Source organism: Chroicocephalus ridibundus, chromosome 1 (assembly GCF_963924245.1).
Source record: "Chroicocephalus ridibundus chromosome 1, bChrRid1.1, whole genome shotgun sequence".
NCBI classification, from domain to species: Eukaryota; Metazoa; Chordata; class Aves; order Charadriiformes; family Laridae; genus Chroicocephalus; species Chroicocephalus ridibundus.
This window is the reverse complement of record NC_086284.1, coordinates 102431405-102439784: the sequence shown is the minus strand read 5'-3', so window position 1 is coordinate 102439784 and position 8380 is coordinate 102431405.

Sequence of the window (8380 nt, the reverse complement as noted above, 5' to 3'; positions counted from 1 at the left end):
AAATTCCATGTGATGTTGAGCGCGGAGGTGAAGTTTGTTTGACAGTAATAGGAAAGGAAGACAAAACTCGTTTTCACGTTCTTTTAAGCAGTCAGATATTTTCTAGCTATAAACAAAGGAGGAGTTGCTAGTACCTCTGTTCCACATCATTCTTCGTAATGTAAGTGCACTAATGGAGAGAACGATTCCCGAATATTGAAGTGGTCAGAGTGCAAAGAGGGCATACAGTGGAGCTTTCTGTCAGCAACGCTTGATTTACATATAAACTGCAACCTGCAACCAGAAATAACCAGCATATACCATATTTTTAAAAATATTTATTAGTCATGGAGAGCCTCAAGACAGGCAAAAATAGCTCAAGCTATACGACTGGAAGAGGTGTTTAAAGAATTATTTAAATAACCAACTGTTAGTCTTCTTTTGACCTTTTCTCCTTTTAAACACAGGATTGTGATCCATTTAGCTCTACATTTACTACCGAAGACTGTCAGGACTATCTGTCTCAGGTATTTGTATCACGGTATCTGCTCATCTCTAACTCTATACCCCACCGGAGGCAGGCAAGTGTTTAGGAGGGAGGAAGCGCGGCACAAAGACCCCAAAGCCCAAACCCTCAGAGGTATCCCTGTCCTCATCTCTGCCTGGCTTGGGCTCACACAGCATCACAACCCTGTCGCCTCTTGCCCTGAGGACACCAAGTTACCAGAAATTTGCCTCTTCCTCCCAAGGGGAGTAGCATCTTTTTCCAACTAGTACAATGCTGAGTAGCTGCAGCAGCTGTTCTCTGAATTATCCAAGTAATGCTCACATTTTCCCCCCTACTTGACATTCAACAGTTGCATCTTGTTATTGACTTAGATTCAAATCTTACTTTCATCTTGAACCAGTGGGGAAGGCGGGGGGAAACTCTGGAGAATGTGGGTACACTAAGAACATTTTTCATGCTGTTTCATTTTGCAGTGGTCTGGGGTTTCTTTGTTTAACAATTTCCTGCACGTTTTATTTAACAAAAACATTTTATTTTGAAATTAGGAATGCTTAACCCATTGTTTTTCCATTCTTGCTTCTCTTTCTTTTTAAGGTGAGGGGGGGTGTTTATCCGTATCAGGTGATTCTCCAAATAATAATAATATTGAAAAATATGTTAATAAAAATAGTCAATGCTGTGATATGATTTTCCACCTAGTTTTCATGTTACAGCTCAAAACCTCAGCAGGGATATTCCTTCAGACTTCAGGAAAGGACTCCTGCCTCAGGGTCCCTGGTTATTCTTAGGGAGGCATAAACCAAGGACTCACTTGTTAGCGAGTCCTGAGCATGGTGGCTTTATTGTGCACGTGTGGCCCAGGTGGCCAGAGCCTGTACGGGTGACATGTATCAGACTGCACAGGGGGAAATCGATTGCCTGGCACACATACATTAAGACCAGCATGTGCAGGTCTCCTTGGACACGAAAAGCCCTTGCTGCACTGCTCCACTACATAGATGTGGCTGCTCAGGTGCACTCCGGTCACTGCTGCACCAAAGGAGCTCTCTGCCTTCTGGAATTCCCAGAGTAAGAACCAAATTCTGCTATTTCCACCCGAACAACACTCCTTTCAGTAAGAAGACAGGCATGTAGCAGCCCAACCATGGCACTTCAGCTGTGCCAGGTGCTGTCCCTCTAGGGCTTTGCCTCTGTGCTTGTACCAGAGGAGGTTAAGAGCTACCTCAAGAGTGAGTAGACTGAAGTGGTGCAAACTCTGTGACCGCGAATCTTCCACCTACACTGCAGGGTGTTATCCCAGCCACAGCTCAAGTGTAACGCACTTCAGGAGACCCAAGGCTGGGGTGTACGTTCGCTGACAGACTGAGCGGTACCATACCTGGCCACCTCTTACCCTGTCCGGTCACACTGCACAGAGGTGAATTTGAGCTCGCTCTTTGTCTCTCACACACACACGCAGCTCTCCCCAAGCGCAAGAGTTCCGCCTACACCCCGGTGCTTCCAGTGCAAAGAGTAGGTTGGAAGAGGAGTCATGCTCTCTGATCCTCCTACCAGGCTGCAGCAACTCCCCTGTAATTGCAATGCATTTTGTTCTTTTCTTGAAAAAAAAAAATAAATCGAAAATAAGGCTTGAACCCACATAAACTGATCTCTGTTGGCAAGCTTTGGACTACAACTGTGCCTAATGAAGCCCTGAGGCCAGATATCAAAGGCAAGGTGTAACTCCGTTCTCCGTTCGAGTCAAGTGGAATTAAATCAGCATAAAACAGACATGGGATGAACTGATTTTTCACAGTTGTTGCTGGAAACAGCCAGGGACAAAGACAATGTTAAGTCTCCCGAGGTTCAGACCAGATCAATCTGCTGTGTTGCCCAGGGCCTGTGACACGCTTATGTGGTTCTTTACCTGTGTTTAGAAAGGGAATGGCCATTCCCATAGGCAGGGACTTCTTCGGTGGAGTACAAGCACCCGTCATTGTCATTGTCTCACACATAGTTAAGCTCAAGGTTGGGTTCAAAATTTCTGATTTTCTACTGTGATTTTAGCCTGGATGCATGAGAAAACAAATCTCTGTATATCTCAATATGCTACTCTCCCCTTCCGCTCTCACATATTTTCTGAACACATTAGCCAATTTCTATCAAATGTGACACAGAAGGGAAGTCCCAAATGCCACATATATGCTGCCTTTGTGAATGCTGTTGGCTGTATGCTCAAAGCCCAGCTCTCTAACTATCCACACTGTCTAAGCCTTAGAGCACATCCAAAGGGGTGATCATGACAGCACCCCATTCGAAATGCCAGAGGAAATCCAAGGACTGCTCGTTGCTTTCTATTTCCTCCAACACACGTTCCCTACCTCATTCGACACCTCCATACCCAAGAGCATCCCAGCTAGAGCAGCTCGCGTCCTCCAACTCCTATTCTATACAGCAGGGCAACCCCACCAGTAAGTGACGGTGGGAGGCATTACATGTGTCTCCATGACAGAGAAGCCTGACACGAGAGATTTCCCACCTGGCAACACTGAGGGATCCATGCCCATCTCGATCTGTGCATGACAGCAGGGAAAAATGAGACACCCAGATGGACCAGCACGACCAAAAGGCTCCCTCTGTCACTGCAGCTGTGGCACAAACAGCGTTCGTTCTCCCCTGTCCTTCAGCCTAAGGCCCCTGCTCTAACACTGCAGAAAAAATGCCAAGACAGAGTTATGCAGCCAACTAAACCAAATAGCCCTGCTCCCACGAAGAGAGGACAGCACTGGCTAGCCACAGCATGGCACACAGATGCACACGTACATACTTGCCTGACGCTATGTGATCTTCTAGGGTTACTATCCAGACTGTATGTTTACTCCTTTCACCTTCCCACCCCTTCCCAAAAAGCCACAGAAATGGCCACCCTGGCCACCACACCATTTCTCACAGAGCAGCAGGACTCTCCAGTCATCCATATGAACTTAGAGGCAGAGAAAAGCCAAACAACTCCTTTATTTGTGTACAAAACATCCCCTCTCCAGTGGGACCACTCTTGCCCTTTCTGTTCTAGCCCACCGTTCCCCTTCTACCTCCACAGCCCAGCCCACACTGCACCCCTAGCAGGCTTTTAGGAGTCTCCCATGACCTACACAGTCTTTTCCCACTCTAGAGCCAGGGACTGGCTAGCCCAGCATCTAAGTACTCATCAGAAACAGTTCAGAGCAGCATGAGTCATCTTGGGATGGCATGGTCCCTTCTGATGTCTCGCCAACATCCTCTGCAGGCCAGGCCCACCCACACCAAAGCATCTCTGTCGATGCAAAGTTCATCTTGTGGGAAGGATACACAAATTCACTGGCACTTTCTTGCTGCAAAGAGGGCTGGTTTCTTACGGATAGAGATACAGGCTCTGGATGCCAGCCCAGCCAGGGTGGTACAGACAGGCATGGCACCAGCCTCATGCTGAGAATGTCCCTCTGTCCTCTCCATAGTCATCATTGCCTGCCAAGGGTCAAAAGAGCCAAACTACTACTGCCAGCTCCTTCCAGAGCGGCCCCAGCAGGAGAGAGCTACTAAAATAGCCCATCCAGTGCCTGTTGGATCTATCTGCAAGGGCTACAGTGCTCATTTAACAGTTTCTCCAGCCCAACTCTGGCATCCTGGTGGAGAGGTAAAGCACTGGACACAGCTGGCCCTACCAAACTCGGAACAAATACAGGTGTATGCAAAGAGGAAAAAAACATTCTTATACTAAAAGTGCACTGCAAGTACCTTCCTCCTGCCATGCACGAGATGGTAGTAGAGCCCAATCCACTTCAGTGCTCTCGAGGTTGGCATGTTGCAGTATGGTCCAGCACTGGAGGCAGGGGTAAAGAGCTAAGGAACAGGAGAGAGGGCTTCAGGAGAAAACAGTGGCTTTGCAAGCAGCAGATCCCTCTCTTCCTGCTCTTTTTAGCTGTAGTGCAACTGGGACAATCTGAAGGGTCTCTAAGGACATGCAGTGTAGACTCACATTGGCTGTTTCAGAAGCCCCTGGGAAAGTGAGCGAGGCAACAAGCACGCATCCAAAGTAATAAGCAGACACAAGTCATGAAAACAGGCTGTGAAGAAATCCCCAGCGAAGGAAAGGGTCAAAAATCAGCTTATTACTATTAGACACTGGAGAAGCCGACACAACGGAGAGTCCACAAAATCGCCCTACACAGACGAAATGTTTCAACCGGAGTTCAATTAGCCACATCAAAGGACATTATTCAACAAGACCTGTGCAAAAGATGAATCTGGCCCCTAATCCCTGAAAAAAACCCACGTGAGCAGACAGTTCTCCATTGCACAGGGTTAAGTTAACGTAACAAAGATGATTTGAACCATTAGTTATGTCACGGGTGATCGTTTCAGGGAAGAACGATGTGATTCAACTTGACAGAGGAGCAACTCCAAAAAAGTTAAAATACAATAAAATTGAGAGAAGATAAAAGATTACAAAGCTTCACATTTCACTTGAAAGCAGCAGAAAGAAAACTACATTTTCAACTATTTATCTATTACTACCCATGGTGTATCACTGAAAACAACACTTTTTGCTATTCAAAACATAATACAGTAAATAGAATTACAATTGCATGCAGATATACCATAATTTCTTATTTCTCTGTAGTACAGTTGCATCATCTAGTGGACAACACAGAGATTGCATGAGGTTTACACTAGTTTTACGGAGTTTAGTTTGCAGTTCATTGAATATCTTTGCTCTACCACTGAATATAGCTTTCTAAAACTTAATTCTGGAATTATAGACATCCACTAAAATATTCAGTAGAATGAATTGGAAATGTTTTTTGGTTTTTTTTTCACTCCAACCTGCAACAGACTGATGCCACCTAAGATTTGTTACATAGGGGCAAAATCAAGTTCTTCTAGTTGAATTCAGTCACTGAGCTGCGATTGCCTTGCTTTTGTGCTGAAATTATAAAAATCATGAATTTTACATGGTTCAACACCAATTGCTAGTCCAAACTTATGGAAAATTTTGAAATAATTTAACAACTTTAGTTTATATTTATTGTGCAAAGAAACCCATACATTTAGTTTGGGACAACTTTGCTCTGTCCTAGAGTTCATTATCTCCATCTCTGTAATCACAGATGAGCTAAGCACAAACAAACACTTCAAATTATGCCAAAGTGCAGCATTTTTAAAGGGGTATTCTTTACCTTCTAGGTGGAGAGGGGCTATATATCCTGGGAGATATCATTTTTAAAAGCTCTTTCTTTGGGAATGTCATCTTTGAAATGTTTTCATAGTGAACCTAAAAGCTTTAATTATCAGGCTATGAGAGTTGATGCTCCCTTATCTTGTCCTGAAACAGACAGGTCTAAAGGCACTTAGCAATGATGGATGATCTCCGCACATTACAGCTCAAGAAAACTGTAAACTAGAAGCCACTCTCTGTAGAAGATCAAAGAAAATCCATGCCATATTTACATAAATTGACACAGGAAAGATACTGTCATGAGGTTTCACGTTTACCATTTTTCAGTGACTGCACTAAATCAAGTCCTCTCTCAAAAAAAAAAAAAAATTAAGCTACGCTATTTCTGTCTCACACTCTTACTACAAGAAATGAAGCTTCTCTCACTTACACCTACCCAAACCCAGTGTTTTGAATGCAGTCACAGAAGGCATTCCTACTTTACCTCTCTGAGTAACACAGCACAAGCTGGCAGAGAATCTAGCTCGCTGCCGTGGTCTATACCAGGTTTGCATTGCTAATGGTAAAAAGCTGGGGTTTGCTCCTACCATTGCTGAGATTTGCAGATACAATCCGAAAGGGAACTTATACAAAGAGAGAAACAAAGTATGTCTTTCCATGCTAAGATCACAGCTAAATCCCTTCTTAGAGTAACAGAGAGCCAGAGCCAAACGTTAACAGCACTACAGCTAAGCGATTAAGATGTTTGCAGCTCAAAGGGGCTGTAGTTAAAGTAGAGGCTGACAGTAAGCATCTTCACTCTTTGAAAACTTGATTTAGTGTTCTGTAAGGCAGCTAAAAAGCACTCCCAGTGCAGTTACTTCCTCAGGCACCCTAGCTCTAAGCCCAGCTTAGGATGCTCTGTCTTGCACATAGTTTAGCTTTGATTAAAAAAAGAATTTAAGCTTTTGCTGACTAGGCATATATATACATAAATGCTGAATCATGACCTGTGTTATGCTGGTTTATTCCTGTTAAAAATCCCTTGCTATTGATATTTTGTTACAAAAGCACTAGTTCTAATTCCATAGTTTATTCAGGCAGGATTTTGCCTTTGACATTAAACACACATGGCTCTAATTCAGAACACTTGCTACAGCGCTTAAGGTAAAGCTGGGGGCTTACTGCCATGCTTACATGCCCGAGACAGACAAGCAATTCATACCGTCCACTCTCCTGCGCTGCCAGATCCCCTTCCTGCACTCCCCGGAGGGCGCGTAGGAGTTACAGAAGTAGAGGCCATATTCAAAGCACCTGGTATAAATGCGTAGTCTACAGTGCAACACCAAAGCGAATAAATTTCTGTCAAACCAGCATCCATCTTGCAAGACACATCATACAGAAGCTGTTCTTAAAATAGGCATCTGCACAAAACAAAAAAAAAACAAAGAAAAAACAAAAACCAAACATCCTTATCTTCTTTAACTCTGGTACCATCTCAGTATAAAACTATAAAATGAGAAACACATCTGTTCTTAGAGAATGAAAAAGTTTTTATTGAAAGTAAGAGGTCAAACAGTTCAACTGTAATCATCAAAACTGCAGGACCTGTTCAAAGCCAGGACCCCTCTAGCCCAGTACCCTGTTTGCCAGTGGCCACCAACACCTTAAAAGAGCAAGCACAGGTCGAGCATATACAATACTTGCCATCAATAGCCTCCCAACCTTCAAGTATTTTGAGATCAGGGGACTATGTAAGATGGCTGCTAAGTGCCATCAGCTCTGTCTTCCGTCTATATGTGCTCTGCACCCACGTCAACTTTTGTATCTGTATTCCTTAGCAACATAATAGGATTTGTTACCACATTCTGATAGTTTTGAACCCGACTTCTTCAAGCTTCCTTTGAAAGCCCTTACTTCTGTCACTGTGAATGCTCAGTCACCATCCACCCTCTTCATGTCATCCATGACTTCTGTAGACCTTTTTGCAGACCTAATAAAAATGAATGGGCAACAGTCACAGGGTAAGGGTCTCTGCTATCTCTGCTGTACCCACGTACAGTCGTACAGAAGGACCCTTACGTGGGCTGTCAAAAATTGCCCTCAGTGAGATTAGTAGAGATTGTACTCCCAAATCCAGTCATCTCATCCCAGGAGGTACTTCAGAACAGGATTGCCCAGAGTATAAAATATGGTGCCAAGTTACTTGCAGGGGTTGAAACCACAGTTTAGGGAAATATCACTTGATATGAAATTAAGTTGGCCCAAAGGAAGTAATAAATGTGCTTCTAGCTCCAGAAAGCATAATGGTTACTTGGGAAGATAACCACCATCACTCCCAACATCTCCCCGTTCTTTCTTCTTCCCCCAGTCCCATATGCTGAGCATGATGCCACATGGCACAGAACATCCCCCCAAGTCAGACAGGGACAGTTGTCCCGGCCATGTCCCCCCACAACCTCCTGTGCACCCCGAGTTCACCTGCTGGTGGGGGAGCGTGCCGAGCAGAAAAAACCTTGACTGTGTAAGCACTGCCCAGCAATAACTAAAACATCCCTGTACCATCAACACTGTCTTCAGCACAAATCCAAAATAAAGCCCCATACTAGCTGCTATGAAGAAAGTTAACTCCACCCCAGACAAAAGCAGCCCACCCAAACAGGCCGACACAGAAAAAAAAGCAGGGAAAACTCCTGGAATCCTTAAATCCAAACACGTTT